A 22,463-nucleotide genomic window follows, 5' to 3' on the forward strand; every position below is an offset into this window, starting at 1 on the left:
AGGAGGCTAATTACCCCCATCATAGCCTCCAAATTACCTCGTATGGGTCGGAGAGATGTTATTGTCAGCCATCTTCCGATGCGCCACCTAGTGGCCCCCACCTGGATGATCCTCTCAAGAGAGGAGAGTTTCCTGCAGAGTCTGGCCAGCTGCTCATCCCTTCTCCCTGCAATCTCCTTCTCCACCTCTTCCACATGATTCAGCAGACGCTTTTCTTCTTCTTCTTCTTCTTCTTCTTCTTCTTCTTCTTCTTCTTCCTCTTCCTCTTCCTCTTCCTCTTCCTCTTCCTCCTCCTCCTCCTCCTCCTCCTCCTCCTCCTCCTCCTCCTCCTGGAACTGGCGCAGGTGTCTCAACTTCTCCACAGTCTCCTCTCCGGTTCATAGCAGGTCTGAGTGAGGAAGATGGTCAGCCATCGGCAAGAGAATTAGGATTTGAATTGAACTGCTTCCACCCTCTCAGCTCACAAGTCCTCAGGGTTCTCCTTGACTGCTTTTCTGCCCGGGAGGACTCCCCTGAGTGAGTGCCTGAGGGCCCTGCTCTTGCCACTTACCACCTGGCCTGGGGCGGGGCCTGAAGCCTCATAAGGACTGCGTGCTGCTTGCTGCCTGCTGCCCAGGAGGACTCCCCTGAGTGAGTGCCTGAGGGCCCTGCTCTTGCCACTTACCACCTGGCCTGGGGCGGGGCCTGAAGCCTCATAAGGACTGCGTGCTGCTTGCTGCCTGCTGCCCAGGAGGACTCCCCTGAGTGAGTGCCTGAGGGCCCTGCTCTTGCCGCTTACCACCTACCTGGCCCAGGGTGGGGCCTGAAGCCTCACAAGGACTGCTTGCTGCCGCTGCCCAGGAGGACTCCCCTGAGTGAGTGCCTGAGGGCCCTGCTCTTGCCACTTACCATCTGGCCTGGGGCGGGGCCTGAAGCCTCATAAGGACTGCGTGCTGCTTGCTGCCTGCTGCCCAGGAGGACTCCCCTGAGTGAGTGCCTGAGGGCCCTGCTCTTGCCACTTACCACCTGGCCTGGGGTGGGGCCTGAAGCCTCATAAGGACTGCGTGCTGCTTGCTGCCTGCTGCCCAGGAGGACTCCCCTGAGTGAGTGCCTGAGGGCCCTGCTCTTGCCGCTTACCACCTACCTGGCCCAGGGTGGGGCCTGAAGCCTCACAAGGACTGCTTGCTGCCGCTGCCCAGGAGGACTCCCCTGAGTGAGTGCCTGAGGGCCCTGCTCTTGCCACTTACCACCTGGCCCAGGGCGGGGCCTGACAGGCCTCACTAGGACAGTTGTTACTGCCGGAGGGGCACAGAGTGTTTTTAAATGTTTTTTTTTAAAAAAAATTCTTTTGGATTTTTTGTATGTGGGGGGTGGGGGTGGGATGGATGTTTGGTTGGGCTTGGGGAATTATTTTTTATTTTGATGTTTTTGTAATTTTTACATTTTTTTGTTTGTATTGTTTTATTGGTTTTATTTGTTTGTTTAAGGTGTTATTTTGTTGTTAGGGGGAGGGGTCAGGGCTGCCGGGGAGTGGGCCCCAGCCCACAAAATGGCTGGGGCATGTCCCGCAGGGGGGGATGCCCTGGGGCAACCGATCTCAGTGATCACGGGTAGGAGGAGGAGTTACGCTAAGACTAGACCATGTCATTACAGAGGGGGCAGGTTTAGTCGTTGTCTGAGGACTATTCCTGCCTCCGGGTCTGGTCCTGACCGGATGGATACTAGAATCAGCAAGGGATACCCACATGACCTGAAGGTGCTGCTGTGCAATGCCAGGTCAATGATTCAGAAGACCACTGCCATCCATGACTTGATCATGGATGGAGGATTTGACCTGGCATGTGTGACAGAGACTTGGTTGGATGAAGCAGATGGGCCTGTCCTTGCCACTGCTTGTCCACCAGGTTTCTCTTACGCACAGCAACCCAGGTCATGTGGGCGGGGAGGGGGGGTTGCAGTGATTTTTAGGAAGTCATTAGTTTGCACCAGGCGTCCTATTGGGAAGACCCAGTTTTCCGAGTGCATGTTCTGGAAGTTGGGCAATAGGGGCAGTACAGGATTCCTTTTGGTGTACCGACCTCCCCGCTGCACCAAGGATTCCCTGCCCGAGCTGCTTCAGGTCGTGGCGGATGTTCTCCTGGAGACACCTAGCTTGGTCGTCCTAGGGGATTTTAACATCCATGCCGACACGACCTTACAAGGGGCCGCTCGGGACTTCGTGGAAAGCATGGCCTCCATGGGGCTGTCCCTGAATAAGTCTGGCCCAACCCATAGCCGCGGACATGCCTTGGACCTGGTGTTTACCTCTATGGATGTTGGTGATCTGACACTAAGTAAAAGCGAAACGAAAGAAGTGCCATGGTCAGATCACTTCCTGGTGCAACTGGACTTCTCTGCGACCCATCCCCTCTGCAGGGAGGTGGGACCAATTCGGATGGTCCGCCCCCGCCACTTAATGGATCCAAATGGTTTCCAGAGAGTGGTAGGGGATGCTTTATCCCATGTTGATGGCCTTTCAGCTGATTCCCTGGTGGCCCGCTGGAATGTGGAGTTAACCAGGGCTATTGACTGTTTGGCTCCGAAGCGCCCTCTCCGATTGCATGGAGCCCGGACAGCCCCGTGGTTTTCCACGGATCTGAGGGCAATGAAACAATCGTTGAGACGCTAGAGCGCCAGTGGCGGATAACTCATTCCGAATCTGACCGGACACAGGTTAGAGCTCAACGTCGAGCCTACCAAGTGGCGATAGCGACGGCGAAGAAGAATTTCTTCGCCGCCTCTATTGCATCTGCAGAAAACAGCAGCAGGAGACTTTTTCAGGTGGTTCACAATTTAGCGGAACCACCTGCAACATCGGGGCCCAGTACGGGCCACATGTTCTCCTGCAATGATTTTGCAAAGTTTTTTCAGATAAAATCGCTCAGATTCGGGAAGAAGTAGACTCCACCGTGGGAGCAGGGCCGGGGCGGGAGAGTGCTAGAGTTCTGTCTAGTCAAGTTGAGTGGGATCAATTCCAATCTGTTACCTCCGAGGATGTGGACAGGCTGCTTGGACGAGTGAAACCAACCACCTGTCTCCTGGATCCTTGCCCATCCTGGCTTATAAAAGCTAGCCGGGAAGGACTGGGCGATGGGCTTCGTGGGGTGGTGAATGCTGCCCTCCGTGAGGGAGCCTTCCCAGACCCGCTGAAAGAGGCGGTTATTAAACCGCTTCTTAAAAAACCATCTTTAGATGCGGCCACGATGGCCAACTAGCGCCCAGTCTCAAATCTTCCATTCTTGGGCAAGGTGATTGAGCGAGCGGTTGCCGAACAACTCCAGGCACGCCTGGAAGAAGCGGACCATTTGGATCCCTTCCAGTCGGGATTCAGGCCTCATCATGGGACTGAAACTGCCTTGGTCGCACTGGTTGATGATCTCCGGCGGGCTAGGGACAAAGGTGAGAGCTGTTTCCTAGTTCTGCTGGATCTCTCAGCGGCGTTTGATACCATCGACCATAACATCCTTCTGGACCGTCTTCAGGGTCTGGGAGCTGGAGGCACTGTCATACAGTGGTTCCGCTCCTTCCTCCTGGGCCGTGTTCAGAAAGTGGTGGTGGGGGATGAGTGTTCAGACCCCTGGGCTCTCACTTGTGGGGTGCCTCAGGGTTCTGTCCTCTCCCCCATGCTTTTCAACATTTACATGCAGCCGCTGGGAGAGATCATCAGGAGGTTTGGGCTGGGTGTTCATCAGTATGCGGATGATACCCAGCTCTACCTCTCTTTTAAATCAGAACCAGTGAGGGCGGTGAAGGTCCTGTGTGAGTGTCTGGAAGCGGTTGGAGGATGGATGGCGGCTAACACATTGAGGTTGAATCCTGACAAGACAGAAGTACTGTTTTTGGGGGACAGGAGGCGGGCAGGTGTGGAGGATTCCCTGGTCCTGAATGGGGTAACTGTGCCCCTGAAGGACCAGGTGCGCAGCCTGGGAGTCATTTTGGATTCACAGCTGTCCATGGAGGCACAGGTCAAATCTGTGTCCAGGGCAGCTGTTTACCAGCTCCATCTGGTACGTAGGCTGAGACCCTATCTGCCTGCGGACTGTCTCGCCAGAGTGGTGCATGCTCTGGTTATCTCCCGCTTGGACTACTGCAATGCACTCTACGTGGGGCTACCTTTGAAGGTGACTCGGAAACTACAACTAATCCAGAATGCGGCAGCTAGACTGGTGACTGGGGGCGGCCGCCGAGACCATATAACACCGGTCTTGAAAGACCTACATTGGCTCCCAGTACGTTTCCGAGCACAATTCAAAGTGTTGGTGCTGACCTTTAAAGCCCTAAACGGCCTCGGTCCAGTATACCTGAAGGAGCGTCTCCACCCCCATCATTCTGCCCGGACGCTGAGGTCCAGCGCCGAGGGCCTTCTGGCAGTTCCCTCATTGCGAGAAGCAAAGCTACAGGGAACCAGGCAGAGGGCCTTCTCGGTAGTGGCGCCCGCCCTGTGGAACGCCCTTCCAGCAGATGTCAAAGCAATAAACAACTACCTGACATTCAGAAGACATCTTAAGGCAGCCCTGTTCAGGGAAGTTTTTAACGTGTGATATTTTATTGTAGTTTTGGTTTTTATGGAAGCCGCCCAGAGTGGCTGGGGAGGCCCAGCCAGATGGGCGGGGTATAAATAATAAATTATTATTATTATTATTATTATTATTATTATTATTATTATTATTATTATTTTCACATAATGAACAACAATGGGAAATAAACTCCATTTAGCTGCATTCAAAGGAGAACTTACCTAATTCGCAATTCTTGGAAAAATATGGAGACCAAAACAGCAATCTTTTGAAATTCACACCTCTGAATTTCTCAAGGTTGACCCAGCCAGGTAATGTTCACAAAAAATGAATTTATGAGGGTAAAGCACGTATCAAAATCTTTATACGAGAAGGTAGCCACCCTAGCATTTGATTCATTTTCAGAATAATAAATAAATAACAAAACAAATATGGAGAAAGGAGAAATGGGGAGAAGTTGAAATGGGCAGATTTCCCCCTCCCTCCTCAGTCCGGACTTGCTTCTTGAAGTGCTTGTTCCCTCACTAGTAACAAGAGGGACACTTCCACCCCACAAGTGAGAGCCCAGGGGTCTGAACACTCATCCCCCACCACCACTTTCTGAACACGGCCCAGGAGGAAGGAGCGGAACCACTCCTTCCTTCCTCCCCCCTCCCCGGGAAGGCCCTGGGGTGACACCCATAATTGGCCATGAACGGGCTCATTCCCGTGGACACATGTTCAGCGTTATTGTATGCAAATTCAGCCAACGCTAGTTTCTCTACCCAATCGTTCTATCTCTCGCTGACATAGCAGCGTAGGTATTGCTGGAGTATACTGTTCGCTCTTTCTGCTTGCCCGTTGGTTTCCGGGTGTCTCGCCGTCGAGAAGCCCACCTCGACCTGCAGCAAGCTCATGAGCTTCCTCCAGAACCGGGAAGTAAATTGTTTCCCGCTGTCAGGGACTCAGGAGCAGGAGCACTGGGGAGAGAGGAAATGGAGAGCGAAGGGGAAGAATCCGAGGGCAGCGTAGGGGAGTATGACAGTGGCCCGAGAGATTCCATGAGCTTCTCCAGCGAATCAGAAGATTCCCAGAAGGGGGCGCCGACGGTCAGGGCAAGGGGGGTCCCAGGGGGGACGCACCAGAAACAAGGAGACAGAGGGGAACCCCAAAGCAGCAGTGGGGGATTGGGACCAGTTTCCCCACCAGAGCGTAGTGGGGGGGAAGAGTCACATGTGTCAGGGCCAGCGTCTCCTCCAGCAGGGAGAGAGAGTGAGTCAGGGCTGACCATGCCTCCAACGGAGGGGAGGTCAGTTGTAGCTAGCCCCCCCCCCCCAGAGGGGGAAGCAGTGACAGCAGCAGCAGTGAAACGGTCAGGAGAAAAGTTACCGGCTGGGCGCGCGCGCCGAGTTCAAATGTACAGGCGCGGGGAACAGCAGGAGACCCGGATGGGGAACCAGCTCCTAAAGCCCGCCGGAGGGAGGGGGAAGGCTCAGGGGACTCAGCGTCAGAAGAGGCTAGAAAGGGCGAGACCCCAACGGCCAGGCGGAATCAGAGGCGGAAGGAACTGAGGAAGAGGTGGAGTAAGGCTAGAATCTTAAATTGGTGTCAGGGGGGAGGAGACTCAGACGGAGCATCGGCGGTCTAACAGTTGAGACGTAGAGCTGCGCGCTGCGGCTCTGGAAGTGAAACTGAACTTCAATAAAGACTTTGTACCTAACAACGAAGCAGCGTTGGTCCTTTGTGAGCTGGGACCTTAGGCAGCTCTGACACCCGCGATCTGAGATGACCCTTTAGGGAGCTCCATACAGCCTGAAGATGTGATCCACAAACAACCTGGCTGTTTCCTCTGCCGTCACCGCATGTGAGCAAGCTATGAAATGGCACATTTTCGTCAGTAGATCAACTACTACCATGACTGCTGTCTTCCCCCTTGACTTGGGCAATTTGGAGAAATTTACTGGCAGCTTCGCTTGCCCACGGAGCCCACACACTTCCGCCTGCGTGTCTCTGCTCCGGACCCCCAGCTGCAGTTAGCAGAGCTTAGCACAGCGACAGAAGCAAGAGCCGATGATGCCTTGTGTGCTCAATAAATCAAGTCGACGCTCAGTTTCTTCCTTATCTTACAAATAGCTTTATTCTCTTACAAAAACAACAAATCGTTACTTCCCCGGAGACACGGCTCCCATCTTGATCCTCTCCCGGATCTGGCTAGACTCACTCTGCGTGTCAGCGTAGTCAGACACTCCCAGTGTTCTATGCCCGCCTCTGAATGTGAGACGTCACTCAGAACTTCTTAACCCTGTAAGTTCTGACTCTCTCCATAGGCAAATCTGTCATAAAATCGATGGACACCACCTCCCAGGGTCTTCCCGGCGTGGGTAAGGGTTCCAGTAACCCTGCGGGGGCCGCCCTCTCCCCCTTTGCCCTCTGGCAGCGGTCGCACCCCCGTACATATTCCCATACATCTTCCCTCACCCTTGGCCACCAGAACTGCCTGGTGACAAGCAGCATGGTTTTGTGCTGTCCAAAGTGCCCCGCTGTTGGGTTGTTGTGGAGTTGTTTGAGTACCTTCCCCCTCAAGGTCTCCCCCGGTACGTACAGCGCCCCCTTATAGTACAGTAGCACTTCGTTTTCCTCAAACCCTCCATGGTTTTCCCTTCCGTCCCGGAGTTCCCTGATTTTAGTTTGAGCGAACCCGTCGTTTCTAGTAAGCCCGACCAGTTCTCGTTTCCCAACCAACGCTCCCCCACACACCCATCGGTTCTCGGGGAACACGTGTCGGATTTCCGGCGGTCCCTCTCCTTCCATGTACTCCGGCTTCCGGGAGAGAGCATCTGCTCTTACGTTTTCCTCTCCCGGCACGTATCGGATCTCGAAGGAAAACTTGGAGAACTCCTGTGCTCATCGAATCTGTCTCTGGTTGAGTACTCGCGCAGTCCTCCAGTATTCCAAGTTCTTGTGATCCGTACAAACCTGGATCTTGTGCTGCGCCCCTATTAACAGATGTCTCAATCGGCGAAACGCTGCATAGATCGCAAGCAGTTCACGGTCATACACCGTGTAGTTTTGCTCCGACTTGCTCAGCTTCCTCGAGAAAAAGGCACACGGCCTCCAGCCCTGCTGGGCCCCTGGCTGCAATAGTACCGCTCCGATGGCTCGGTCTGACGCGTCGGTCTCCAGCCTCATGGGCTTCTGCAGATCAACGTGCAGGAGCTGCTCTTCCGAAGCGAACGCCTTCTTCAGTCTTTCAAAGGATTGCTGAGCACTTTCTGTCCAGGCGAACTTCTTTTTGCTACTGAGACAATCTGTTATGGGCGCTGTCAAGTGGGCGAAGTTCTTGATGAACTTCCTGTAGAAGTTGCTGAACCCTAGGAACCTCTGCACGTCCTTCCGGGTTTTGGGGGCCTTCCATTCCAGCACCGCCTGTACTTTGCTTGGGTCCATAGCTAGGCCCTTGTCTGACAACTTGTACCCCAGAAACTCGACCTCTCTGGCATGAAATTGGCATTTTTCCAGCTTGACCCACAACTGGTGCTTCTGCAGTCTCTTTAGCACTTCCCTGACGTCTCTGACATGTTGCTTCTCATTGTCCGAATAGATTAAGACGTCGTCCAAAAAGGCTACGCAGTTCTTGTACAGCAGGGACCCCAACACGTGGTGCATGAAAGCTTGAAAGCAGGCGGAGCCCGACTGTAATCCAAATGGCATAACTAAGTACTCAAAGGCCCCCAGGGGGGTGAACATGGTGGTTTTCCATTCGTCCCCCTCCCTCATCCTAATCAAATTGTACGCTCCCCTGAGGTCCAGCTTGGTAAAAATTTTCCCCTGCCTCACCCGTGTTAAAATGTCGTCAATCCTGGGCATTGGGAAAGTCACGGGTTCTGACACCAGGTTGACGCCCCGGTAGTCCACAACGAGCCTGGGCTGATTAGTATCCTTTTTGTCCACAAAGAACACCGGACTGCCCCCCACCGCCTTTGATTCTCTTATGAACCCTCTTTTCAGGTTCTTGTCAATAAATTGCCGCAACTCCTGCATCTCCCGGTCAGACATGGCATACAGCTTACCCACCGGCAGCTGAGCCCCTGGGAGTAAGTTGATTTGGCAGTCAAAGGGCCTATGGGGGGGTAGTCTATCCGCCTCCTTCTCGCTGAAGACTTCCTTCAGGTCAGCATATTGTGGTGGCACCTCCCCTTTTGGCTCCACAGCCAGCCCAGCCACCCTGGCCACTGTCATCCTTGGGTTCTCCCCCCCCCCAGACAGTGTTCCAAGCAGTAAGCTGACCCAAAGGTGACTGACCGCTGATGCCATGACACTACTGGATCATGCAGTGCCAGCCAGCTCATCCCCAGTATTATTGGCGGTCCTGCCAGTGTGGCTACATGAAAGGCAATGGTCTCCATGTGCCTGGAAACCCTCATTCGCATTGGTGGGGTCTGGTGTGTCACTTCCCCTCCCAGAAGTTCCCTGCCATTGATGGTGGTCACTTGCAAGGGAAAATCCAGGGGCAGCAGGTGGAGTTGGTGCTCTAGAGCGAAGTCCCTGCTGAAGAAATTGCAGGAGCTGCCTGAATCCAGCGGCCCCTCCACCTTGACTGGGTGCCCATTCGGGAGTTCTAGCACCACTTCTATGGCTATAGCTGCCCTGGGAGGGTCAGGCTGGGGCACTTCTATTGGTTGCTGGCCTGGCTGCTGGCCCCGCTGGTTGGCAGCTAGGCGTTGCCGTTTCCCTGCGCCTGCCCTTCTCCCCCCTTCTCCTCACAGCCAGCAGCTCCCACTATCCCTTGCCAGGCCTTTCTTTGAGGGCAGACCCTGGCAAAATGTCCTGGCCGTTGGCAGAGGAAACACTTCTTGGTGGTTTTCCAATCCTTTCCCTCCCTCTTGCGACCTTCACTGGAGTTTGAAACCTCGCGCGCGCGCCATCTATTTCCATTGGCTCAGCCGCCTGGGAAAGCTGTCTCGGTATTTCAGGAATGCGGTAGTCATGGCAACGTTCCCCTCTCACTTCGCGTTTCTCCTGAGCCCGCGCTTCCTGCCGCACTCCAATCGCAAGCACAGCCTTGGTCAGCTGATCCATCGACTGCGGGCGGGGCGCGCGGGACAGCTCGTCCTTCACAGTTGGGGACAACCCCTCCTCAAACAACATTTGAATGGGTTCAGAGTCCAGATCCCACCCGAGCCGGTGGATCAACATCGCAAAGCGCGACCAGTAGTCTCTAACTGATTGGCTCCCCTGCTTGCACCCCATCAATTCCCGTCGAGTCACACTTTGCTCCACTTCACTGGAATACATCACATCCATCACTTGGAAAAATTACCTAAGGTCCTTCAAGGCAGCAGTTTGCGTCGCCATTAGGGGCCTGATCCATTCCCGTGCCCCATCCTCTAGATGCCCCACAATATAGGCCACCCTTTCCCCATCATCAGAAAAGTCATTATGCTGCAGTTCCAAAGCGTACTCTATTTCCGTTCGGAACGCGTTGTAGTCCTGGGGCTTCCGCCCAAACTTGTGTACCACCCCCGGTACCTTCCTTGCGATGGGGGTGGGTCTGACCTGTGCATCCTGAGTCCGTCTTTTGTCCAGCCGCGCTGTCAGGAGAGCCACATGCTGTTCCAAATCTCGGTTCCTCTCTACCAGATTTTGCACTCCAGCTGCTTGCTCCGTCCCTCCGGCTTCTCTGGTTTGGCTCATTATGCTGCCTCCCTGTAGCTGCGCACAAGCAACGTCGGGGACTGACGGATTGCTGTAATGGTTATAGGGGTTGCTTGTGCGTAAGTTGCCGCCACTCCTGGCTAGGTTACCTGGTTGAACCCTTTCTGTCTGGACAGCCCTTCACTTTGTGGCTGTTTCAGTCGCTGGCAGAATTCGTCAGTGGGCGTTTCTTGAACTTCTTCCAGCAAAGAAGTTCTTTGACGCCAAGTCTCCTCCTACTCTCCCTGCGTGGAAGTCTTCTGTGCAGGGAGGGTGTGGGCAGCGGAGCACCCGTGCTCTCTCCACTGGTCTCCAGTGAAGAGTCCTGGAGCCTCCTCTCCGATTCCCCCATCTGCCCCCCTTCTCCACTGGTGTTACGCTGATTTCCTTCCCCAGCAGATGGGCTGCCTCTCTGCCTGCTGGGACCCTCTCCGGCATCCCTCTGGAGCCTTCCCTCCGCCTCTGGCTCCGATGGCAGTCCCCTGACAGTTGTGTATGTGCAATTCACATTTGTAGTGTTCTAAATATGTACAAAGCAACCTTGCTGGGGGATGTGGATGAGGTTAACCCTTTCTCTCCCTGCCATGGTCCCATGAAGCTGCTGTATTTCAAAGGGAAGATCCCTTGGCCCCCCTGGCAGAGAGAAAGACTTTGACTCCCTCCTCCCAGCCATCCCAGCAGCCCTCAGGCTTCCCCTTGGCTGCTTCTAAGGTAATAAACAACCACCAATTAATACCATGCCTACTCTGGATCTGAGAATTAAGAAGATAACCTGCCAAGAAGAATATACAGCTATTTCTCCCCCTCAAGGTACCTTGTATTCCTCGACAGCCTCTTCCAGAGGAATCACCTCGTGGTGTTGGTGCTTCTTGGATCTGCCCCAAACCACACAGATGGGGGCTTCATCCTCCTTGCAAAAGAGTTTCAGGGGCTCCTGGTGCTTCTCACAGACTCCTCCTTTCCCTCTGGAAGACTGAGAGTCTTGGCTACTTCGACAAAGGTAGCCAATTGCCGATTGCGGATGAGGCTCCTTCTCTGGACTCCAACTCGGCCTTGAGGACAGGAAGCCAGCCTCCTTTTTGCCCCGCTGCACTGGATCAGGCCGGACCGGCAAAAGTTGTGCCCACACTCTGGGATGGTCCCTGTGTCGTAAGAGAGTCAGGGTCAGAGAGGGGAATGAAGGAGAAGGACCCTACCAATATCAAATAGATCATATTCTGCCTTCACACCCTACAAGAAGGTCAATGGTGCCTTGGGGAATGGATCCTTTTTCGCTGTATCGTATTGTATCCTTTTTGCTGTATCTTTCTCATTGACTTTAAGAATGGATCTAAATGTATTTTTCCTCAAAATGCTGTACTTTTCTAAATGTATCCAAATGTATCCGAATGGGTTTTTGTATTTCCCCCCAAACTCATCACCTAGAGAATGTTCCTTAAATGTAACAATCACTTGTTCCAAATGTATTTGATACAAATGTATTCGAGTGTATACTTTTATGGGGAAACGTAGCTAGGAAAATGTGGCGAGATATATATATCTTGCTTATAGTGCCTTTGAACGGTCAACGTTCCACCCTCTATCCTTTCACGAGCTGCCAAAAACACTCTCCACACCACACTGCCATCTACTGGGTCTACAAATAATACCATGAATACACACAAATACAAGCTCTAGAATAACTTAGTTTTATTTTCCCATAAGTATGCAAACATAAGACTATCACACCCGAATTGATAGCTATGCAGAACAGGATTTCCCTCCCTCCCTCCATCGGATAGCTGCCTGCGCGGCTGTCTTTGAGGGGGGTGGAGGGAGGAACGGGCGGGATCGACATCGGATAGCTGCCTGCCTGCCTGCCTGCCTGAACATGCCGTGCACCCGGGGGGCGCTGCGACCGGCGCCCATTGGGAAGGAACAAGACAGGAAAAGGAAGGAAATGGGAGAGGTATTTTTAAGGCCCCACTTTTCACATGGTGTCCTGTTGTGTGGTCAGAAAGTACTCTTTATTGTTTGATTTGGGTTAATGTCAGAATAAAAGCGAGTTCCTTCAAAATAACACATTCCTTTTTATCTTACCAATTTCTCATATTGTAAGAAGCGGAAGAAGAAACCATAGAGAGCATTCATATTTTCCTTCTGATCAATGAAGTCAAACGTTACAATTATCCATTTTAGAATGAGCACCTATAGGGAGAAGACAGATCTCAGTAAGCCAAAGCAAGGCCAAGACAACAAACCCCTTCTGGAATATGCTCAGCGTGTACAACATCTAGCTGAATCATCACCAGGATAACTAAGTCAGACTGGGGGAAATATCATTCTTCAGAACCAAGACATCATTACCATGCTTTCCAAGTTACCTGAAAGTCACTAGAACACTTGCGAGCACAGAGCCAAGACACAGCTGAAAGAAGAGAATCCTCTGTTATTACGGAAATGGGAATCAGAGTCTTCAGTAGCCTAGTGCTTATCACTGTGCCTGCAAGACATTGAAAGACACTGCTTAACATTCTGAACATCTTCACTCTTGATAATTTCTCACAAGCTCGAAGCAGCCCCGGTTCTTGTTAAGGGAGAAGGCAGGGCAATGCAGCTCCGTTGACATACTTTGTTGCCAAGGGGAAAGAGAAGCCCAAACATGTTTTCTTTACCAAGCTTGGCACTGAGTGCGATGTTCAGCAAGTTATGAATTTCTTCTGGTGCCAAGCCTCTCTCTTGCGCAATCTTTTCCACAGTCTCCAAAGGACTCTGCAAAGCTCCCTGCTTCCGTGAGGCACTATCTTGAATTAGAAAAAAGGCAAAGTGTGATTCAAATCCATTCAAAAAACTGTCCTCATGCATGATGGCCTGTCCAATGGCTTGCTTTACCATCAATTGGCAAGGGAGCCCCATTGAGATGCCATGGCATTTGGAAAACTCTGGAATGCTGAACTTGCCTTTTGCTTTCTTGCTCCTTCGTTCAGTGGGTAGGTAGGTGTAGGTAGGGGTAAGTCGAAAGCTTCCTTGAAATTCCTCAGCCCCGAAGACTTCCGGTCAGCGCCAGCGATTAATGGCGGATTTTCCCCCGAGCTCCGGGGGAAGTCTGCTCAGCGGGTTCGGGTCCTGCCGCTACGGCAAAGCGGGGACCCCTAAAAATCACAGGCGCGGAAGCCTGTGAACGAGGAGACCCGGCGGGCACCTTTTGCGCCCCCCCAAAACCGCAAAGGAGCCTTTTTAAAGGCTTCGGAGCGGCAGCGGGTGAGCGGCGCGGTGCTGAGGGTCGTCTACCCAGCCTGTTGAGTGAAGCCGCATCGCCATGATCGGAGAGCGCTGATTTCTTCCCAAGAATTTGGACTTAAAAGCAACTACTTGTGAGTAGGATTAACGGACTTAAATTGAAATTAAATTAACAAGAATTTTGGCACTAGCATGGGAAAGGTACAAAAAGGAAGTCTGCCTTCCCGTTGTGTAGACAATCTAAAGCAAAGTGACTGTAAGCTGTAACTTAAGAGTGAATATTTTCTTGAAATTAGTAATCTATCGTTTGGAAGAGCATTTCTCCCCACCGTTTGGCAGGAGCGAAGGGGGGTGGAAATTGAACTTTTTATGCCTGTAAGAAAGGAACGAATTTAAAAAGAACATCCGCTGCCTTGATCTCTGGAGTCGGACTGCCTTGACAGGGAAACTGAATGGTGGACTGTCAGCACATTGGGATTGTTTGTAGCAGTAACTCTGTGTAAAGATACAGTGTCTTTGGATGGACTTTTACATAAAATAGCATTGAAGATAAATTGGAAACTGTGGCTAATTGGAGAAAAGGGGTTTTTTAAAGAGACATTGGTTATAAAATTTCAAAGTGAAGTTGGAACTTTTCCCCCTAGTGGAGACTTTGTTGCAACAATAACAACTAAGCCACTAGAAGTGAGAGCCAGTGGAAATTTCCTTTCTAAAACAAAAGTACAAGTTTAGGACGTGACCTTGGCTCTGAATGAGAGTGTTATGGATAAAGAAAAGGGGAAATTTGAAGAAAGAAGCTTAAGATCTGGTAGACAATACAAGACTGATATTTCCCACCAGCGGAGAGCTTCAACATCCGGAGGCACGGGTGCAGCTGCTGCCTCTCAAACAAAAGTAAGAGCTATGTCAACAGAAGATGCTCTGGCACAGGCACTTGGCAAAATTAATGTATCTTTGGAATACTTAACGAAGCAGGGAACAGAGACAAGTAAACAAGTTGTGGAAACTAATAAAACAAGTGGCTGAGGTCTCAGCAAAAATTGACCTGAACACGAAAAGTATCGATGAATTGGGAAGGAAGGTAAATTCTAATACAGAGACTATTGTAAGACTTTTGGAGGACTCGGCTACAACTCAAAAGATTGCTGAGGAAGCAAAGGAAATTGCCGCTGCTACCCAGGAGAGGATACCACCGGTCATTAAGAAATTGGAGGATCATGATCTGACTTTGTCTATGATCGAATTGCAAAGAAAAGAGAGAAACTTAAGGATCAGATCAGTTCCGGAAAGTGAGAGAGATAACTTGGCGGACTTCCTGACAAAAGAATTTCTGGACTTTTGGCAACAGGGCCTAGAGAAGGATGAATTCAAGATAGTGAGTGCATTTAGGCTTGGTACAAGACAAAGGAAGAATAAGGCAAGAGACTGCTTGATAACATTAAGATCAAAAGAAGAGTTACAGATAGGTAGCCGTGTTGGCCAATCACCCATTCCCACCACCCTTCTGAGTAATACCCCTCCCCACCTTCTCACTATATAGAAGGATTTGGCAACTTCTGTTTCAGTGTATCTGAAGAAGTGTGCATGCACACGAAAGCTCATACCAAGAACTAACTTAGTTGGTCTTTAAGGTGCTACTGGAAGGGGAAAAAATTTTTTTGTTTTGACTATGGCAGACCAACACGGCTACCTATCTGTAACTGGAACTATGGAAGGCACCACATTGAGCCGCATGAAATGGAAGTCCATCAACCTCACCAAGAAACTTGCACAGGTACAGACTGATATCTTCTTTCTTACTAAATGCAAGAACCTGGACATTATACCCAAGGGTCTTAGAATTAAGAACCCTCTACAATCCACGTATCCCACTGAATATGCAAGAAAACTATGCAACACTTTCTCTAAGAAGCTGCTCAAACATCTGATCAGCGTTCTCTACTCTAAACAGAAGCTAATAAAGGAGGAACTCCTTGTATTGGACAACTCTATCAGGAACCACCAAGCTTGGCAAGAGTTCCAAAAGGAAAAACAAAACATTTACCACTCTCAACTGGAGCTACTGAAAAAACAGAAAAACAAGAAACTCTCTAACCTTTCCAACCTACAGGCTACTAATCAAAACAAGATCAACAATATTGTCAATCTCTCACAGCAAGCACTCAGCCCAGCTGAGGAATCAGTCCTTTCACATGGACTGTCATTCTGCCCTGCCAAATCCCCCACACATGATTCAGTTCTACGGGGACTTGGAAGCATTTTTCCGCCGTTTACGCCTGATGGAGTATTTTCAACACACACAACAACAAGACAAAGCAGAACAAGCAACAACTCCACAACACAACACCTCTCAACCCACTGGAGAACAACAACCACCCTCCCAACAGAACACTGACCACCAACTACCACCGAAAAAGTGTTACACAAAAAGGGACTCCACATGGACCCCTTCTGATGGACGCAATACCACACTGGACTTGTACATTGACTGCTTCCGCCACAGAATCCAAACAGATGTGACCAGAAAACACCATCGCTTACAACAAAATCTAAACCATGCTGAAAGGAGAGCCATAGATTATCTCAGAAACAACCCAGACATTATAATTAAAGAAGCAGACAAAGGTGGAGCTGTCGTCATCATGAACAAAACTGACTACATTCAGGAGGCTCACAGACAACTTTCCAATACCGCCTTTTACATAAAATTGGACTCAGACCCCACACAAGAATACAAAAAAGAACTGAACAAGATTGTTAAGGAGCTACCCCCACACATCCAAGAACAGATCCTCACCAACACACCAACAGAACCTCGACCAGGAACTTTCTATCTTCTACCTAAAATACACAAACCAGGAAATCCAGGACGCCCCATCATTTCAGGTATTGGCACTATTACAGTGGGTGTCTCCGGTTATATGGACTCTGTTCTGAAACCATATGCCATCAGTGCTCCCAGCTATGTACGTGACACCACAGATTTTCTGAGGAAAATACAATCTTTAAATAATCTTCCCAACAACACTATACTAGCTACTATGGATGTGGAATCTCTGTATACCAACATCCCACACAACGATGGTTTACAAGCTATAAGGAACACAATTTCAGATAAAACCACAGCGGACTTTGCCACCAAACTCTGCCAATTTGTCCTTACCCACAACAACTTCAAATTCGGTGATGACCTGTTCCTTCAGATCATCAGCACAGCAATGGGCACCCGCATGGCCCCACAGAATGCCAACATCTTCATGGCAGATTTAGAACAACGTTTCCTAAACTCCTACCCACTCAAACCTCTCTTGTACCTGCGATACATTGACGATATTTTTATCATCTGGACACATGGTCAACAGACCCTGGACACCTTCCACCAGAAATTCAATGATTTTCACCCCACAATCAACCTAACAATGAATCAATCTATGCAAGAAATACATTTTTTGGACCCTACTATAAAAACACAGGATGGACGCATAGACACCACCTTATACCGTAAACCAACTGACCGACAAACATATCTACATGCCTCTAGCTACCATCCCAAACATACCAAACAGTCCATTGTATATAGCCAGGCACTACGTTACAGCCGTATCTGTTCCAATTCTACAGACAGAGACTCTCACCTAAGAGATCTACAGCAAACCTTTTTAGAACTAAAATACCCAGCAGATGAAGTTAGACAACAGATCAACAGAGCCAGACAGATACCCAGAGAGAACTTGCTGCAAGACAGACCCAAAAAAGAAAATAACAGAACACCTCTAGTCATCACATACAGCTCCCAAGTTAAAACAGTACAACGCATCATCAGAGATCTACAACCTCTCCTGGACAATGACAGTTCTCTTTCTCAAGCTCTGGGAGGAAGACCTTTCATTGCCTACAGACAGCCACCCAATCTTAAACAACTCCTAACCCACAATAATACTACAACCAGACGTAACACGGACACTGGCACCAGAGCCTGCAATAAACCCAGATGCCAACTTTGCTGCCACATACACCCGGACAACACCATTACTGGCCCCAACAACATCACACATACCATCTCAGGACTATTTAATTGCTCATCGTCTAACATTGTATATGCCATCAAATGCCAACAGTGTCCTTCAGCTCTCTATATTGGACAAACAGGCCAAACCTTACGCCAAAGAATAAACGGACATAAATCGGACATCAAGAATCACAAGACAGAGAAACCAGTAGGAGAACACTTCAATCTCCCAGGACATTCTATACAAGATCTCAAAGTAGCTGTATTACTACAAAGGAATTTCAGAAATAGACTGGAAAGAGAAGCTGCTGAATTGCAACTCATTACCAAACTTAAAACCATGGAGAGACCTGGTCTGAACAAAGACATTGGATCTTATCTCATTATACATGACAAAGCCATTTTTCACCTTCTCACCCCTTGCTTTTTCCTGTAAGACCTATTGCAGTCGTTAAGAGTCGTCAACAGGCTCATCACAGCTATCTGCCTATCACCCATTCCCACCACCCTTCTGAGTAATACCCCTCCCCACCTTCTCACTATATAGAAGGATCTGGCAACTTCTGTTTCAGTGTATCTGAAGAGGTGTGCATGCACACGAAAGCTCATACCAAGAACTAACTTAGTTGGTCTTTAAGGTGCTACTGGAAGGAAAAAATTTTTTTTTGTTTTAAGGGAACCCTGCCACACTAGGACTCCCCTCGCCCCGTCACAACGTTGTACCAAGCACCGCACAAAAGTCCAAAACCCCGAGAAGAAAGCGCCATTTCTGACCCCGTATCCCGATGCTATACACGATCGATGTATTTGATGAATGAACAATGTATTTGCATGAGGATGCGTTCTAGCCAATCAGATGGCATTGAATGTAGCCCTTCAGCCAATCGCAGCAATGCCATGACTCTGCAGAGGCAGCTCAGCTCCAGCTGTTTTGCACGCTCCACTGAGCGCTGACAAGGTGATGACAGCTCCCGCTGCGAAAACAACGGACTGAGTCAATCGAAACCTCGTTACCCTGTTAATCCAATCAAAACTAGATGTTGTTTAGTCGTTTAGTCGTGTCCGACTCTGCGTGACCCCATGGACCAGAGCACGCCAGGCCCTCCTGTCTTCCACTGCCTCCCGCACTTTGCTTAAACTCATGCTGGTAGCTTCGAGAACACGATCCAACCATCTCGTCCTCTGTTGTCCCCTTCTCCTTGCGCCCTCCATCTTTCCCAGCATCAGGGTCTTTTCCAGGGAGTCTTCTCTTCTCATGAGGTGGCCAAAGTCTTGGAGCCTCAGCTTCAGGATCTGTCCTTCCAGTGAGCACTCAGGGCTGATTTCCTTAAGAATGGAGAGGTTTGACTTTTTGCAGTCCATGGGACTCTCAAGAGTCTCCTCCAGCAGCAGAATTCAAAAGCATCAATTCTTCGGCGATCAGCCTTCTTTATGGTCCAGCTAGATACAATGTAGCAATGTCAGGCCAGGCCACTTCCGAAAAGAACCGTCTGTATTAAAAAAGCCTAAAAACACTTGGAAATTCATAGAAAACCACTGGTTTCACCGATTCTCTTCATTCCACCGCCAGTCTGCGTCGTTGGCCAAGGACTTGGGAACCCCTCAGTCCCTGCCAGAATTCCCCAAGCGGGAGGTCACCTACTCACAGGAAGATACTTTACCCGTAGGTGACAATCGCTGGGCAAAAGCTCTCCTCCGGACTTACCCAGGCGGCAGACTATGCAAACCTAAGTTCTATTGTCTTCTTGCAGTAGGTCCTTAGAATGTACTTGGGTGTCGAGACCCCGCAGCCCCCTCCCCTCGTTGGAAATGACTCACACAAGGACACAGATATTAGGTTTATGTTACTGGGCAAATTTTGGCCACAACTTTATTGAAATTAAAGAATGTGAGTGGTATTGGCTTAGGCATTGATTGGACCTGACTATATCTGACTCCTGCAGGAAGTCCCAGTAAGGGTAAGCCACCGGTAGGGGGAGCCCTGTCGATGCGAACCAACTCAAGCTCCCCCTGGTGTTCCCGTCGGGGTCGTGTCAAGGCCTTAGCCCCCCAGCTGGGCTTCAGACTAGATCAACACCCCCGGATTCCTTTAACAGAATACTCTTAAGCATGGAGGGGCAGGTGATGGCCACATCTCCCCTCCCCCACACAAGGTCAAACAATGCCTAACCGCAACCCTAACAAAGTTGTGACGATTGCTACGAGGTAGGCGAAAACCAAGTGTCCAGTGCCAATTTGCCAAGTGGTAAAATTCCTACCAGGCCACTCGGACAACCAAGGCGACCAACCAAAGTCCACAGCAAGGCCATTGCCTAACCTGCAAAATAGGGAGGGAGGGCGGGTGATTGAGGAAGCGAGCCAAAGAGGAAGTCCTCTGGGGGTTGGCTGGCCCGGCTCTGACGTGGCCGGGATCCCATAGGCAACGGGGGACAGAGTCCCCCACCCCTGGTGGGGAGTGGGTGGCCACGTGGTCCACCACAACTCCTCCCCACAGGGAAGTGGAGCGGATTTCCCAAGACATATCCTGTATTTGCATGTTACCCCAACACATTCCCCCTATGTTAACCATGTATAACCCTCCCCTTTTCTGGTGGAGTGCTGATGTTTAGCGAACTGTCTGCTGGGATAAGATAGGAACTTTTAAAAGTCCTTGTCACCCCGTTCTCGGGGTTCAATTCCTCTCTGAACCTGTTGCGCGATTGTCAGAGCCGCCCGAGGTCCCAGCTCACAAAGGACCAACGCTGCTTCGTTGTTAGGTACAAAGTCTTTATTGAAGTTCAGTTTCACTTCCAGAGCCGCAGCGTGCAGCTCTACGTCTCAACTGTTAGACCGCCGATGCTCCGTCTGAGTCTCCTCCCCCCAGACACCAGTTTAAGATTCTAGCCTTACTCCACCTCTTCCTCTGTTCCTTCCTCCTCTGGTTCCGCCTGTCCGTTGGGGTCTCGCCCTTTCTAGACTCTTCTGACGCTGAATCCCCTGAGCCTTCCCCCTCCCTCCGGCGGGCTTTAGGAGCTGGTTCCCCATCCGGGTCTCCTGCTGTTCCCCGCGCCTGTACATTTGAACTTGGCGCGCGCACCCAGCCAGCAACTTTCCTCCTGACCGTTTCACTGCTGCTGTCACTGCTTCCCCCTCAGGGGGGGCTAGCTGCAACTGACCTCCCCTCCGTTGGAGGCGTGGTCAGCCCTGACTCACTCTCTCTCCCTGCTGGAGGAGACGCTGGCCCTGACACATGTGACTCTTCCCCCCCACTATGCTCTGGTGGGAAAACTGGTCCTGATCCCCCGCTGCTGCTTTGGGGTTCCCCGCTGGCTCCTTGTTTCTGGTGCGTCCCCCCTGGGACCCCCCTTGCCCTGACCGTCGGCGCCCCCTTCTGGGAATCTTCTGATTCGCTGGAGAAGCTCATGGAATCTCTCGGGCCACTGTCATACTCCCCTACGCTGCCCTCGGATTCTTCCCCTTCGCTCTCCATTTCCTCTCTCCCCTGTGCTCCTGCTCCTGAGCCCCTGACATCCATCCCCCCCCTCGAAGCCCCCCTTCCCCGCTCCCCCTCTTTGGGTGTGGGTTCCGGGTGCTCCAGTGCTGTGGGTGTGAGTGCGGGATACCAGTCTTCCCCCCCGGTGTGCAGCCGGCCCGCGGGATCCGGCCAGACCGCAATGGGCTCGTCGACGTCGATTTCTTCTGCTTCCATCTCTCTGCTGTTGTGCTCGAATCCAGGATCCTCCCCCAAAACGTCCATGTCCTTCCCTCCCCCGGGTACCTCGGGTGAGACTGCGTGTAAGGGTCCCCACAGCAGTTCCCTGCGCCACCCCACCTCCGGTTGAGTGTCCCACCAATAGGAGCGGTTTGTGGCAAACCCCGAGAGTGACCCCTCCGGGGAGCTTGTTTCTTGCGTCGTCTCTTCAGCTGATGAAAAACCCTGGAACGTACTGGCTGAAAGTGTGGGTGTGGAAAGCCAGTCGTCGAAATACTCTGCCGGCATAGGTCTGTGTGGGAAGAGTGCATGGAACTCGTCTTTGAGGTAGTGCTCCTCCACGGCATAGCACGGTACCCATCTGTTGGCGCTGGCTGGGGTACCTTCCCTGGCGAGGAGATATTCCACCCCCTCTTCCCCCCACCTCGAGTCCAAAATCTCCGTGACCTCGTTGAGTGGCGTCGCCCTCCGTGACCCCTCCCTCTTTGGAGATTCGTTAAGTGGGTCTGGCGCGTTCCCTGGCGCCTGAAACCTGTGGGGTTCCCTGTATGGTGTGAGCACTGACCTATGAAAGACTGGATGCATTCTGGAGCCCTCCGGGAGTGTCAACCGGAAGGCCACTGGATTGATTTGTGCCGCGACCTGGTAAGGCCCCAGCTGCTTGTGTTTGAGCTTCCTCTTAGCTAACGTCCTGGCCGGCACTGCCTGGGCTGCTAACCAGACCCAGTCCCCCACCTGGATGTCTTCCCCAACTCTCCTGTGCTTGTCTGCCTGCATTTTGTAGGCGTGTTTCGCCAGTTCCAAGTGCCTTCGGAGTTGCTCGTGGACCTCCTGTAACTCTGCTGCTAAGTGCTCTGCTCCCCGTGGCTCCCCCTCCCCCTTCATCTCTAACCCCAGGAAGGTTCTAGGATGACGCCCATTGTTGGCAAAGAACGGTGTCACCCCTGTAGACGCGTGCTTCGTGTTGTTGTAGGCAAACTCGGCCAGCGGTAGGTAGTCCACCCAGGTCGAGGGTTGTTGATTCGCGTAGCATCGCAGGTACTGCTGCATGATGGCGTTGACCCTCTCCGCCTGTCCGTTGGTCTGCGGATGTCGTGCCGACGCTAAGTTGATCTTGTACGAGTACGGCTGTTTTGCCTCGCGAACTGGGCAGATCTGTGACAAAGTCCAGGGCCACTCTCTCCCACGGTTCGAACGGCGTCTGTAGGGGTTCTAGCAGACCCGCCGGCTTCCTGTGTACTGGCTTGGCCCTTTGGCAGGTGTCACACCTGGAGACGTAATCCGCGACTTCTCCTCTCATCTTGGGCCACCAAAAGTCTCTGGTTACCAATTCCGC

Source organism: Podarcis filfolensis, assembly GCF_964270895.1.
Source record: "Podarcis filfolensis genome assembly, chromosome: W".
NCBI classification, from domain to species: domain Eukaryota; kingdom Metazoa; phylum Chordata; class Lepidosauria; order Squamata; family Lacertidae; genus Podarcis; species Podarcis filfolensis.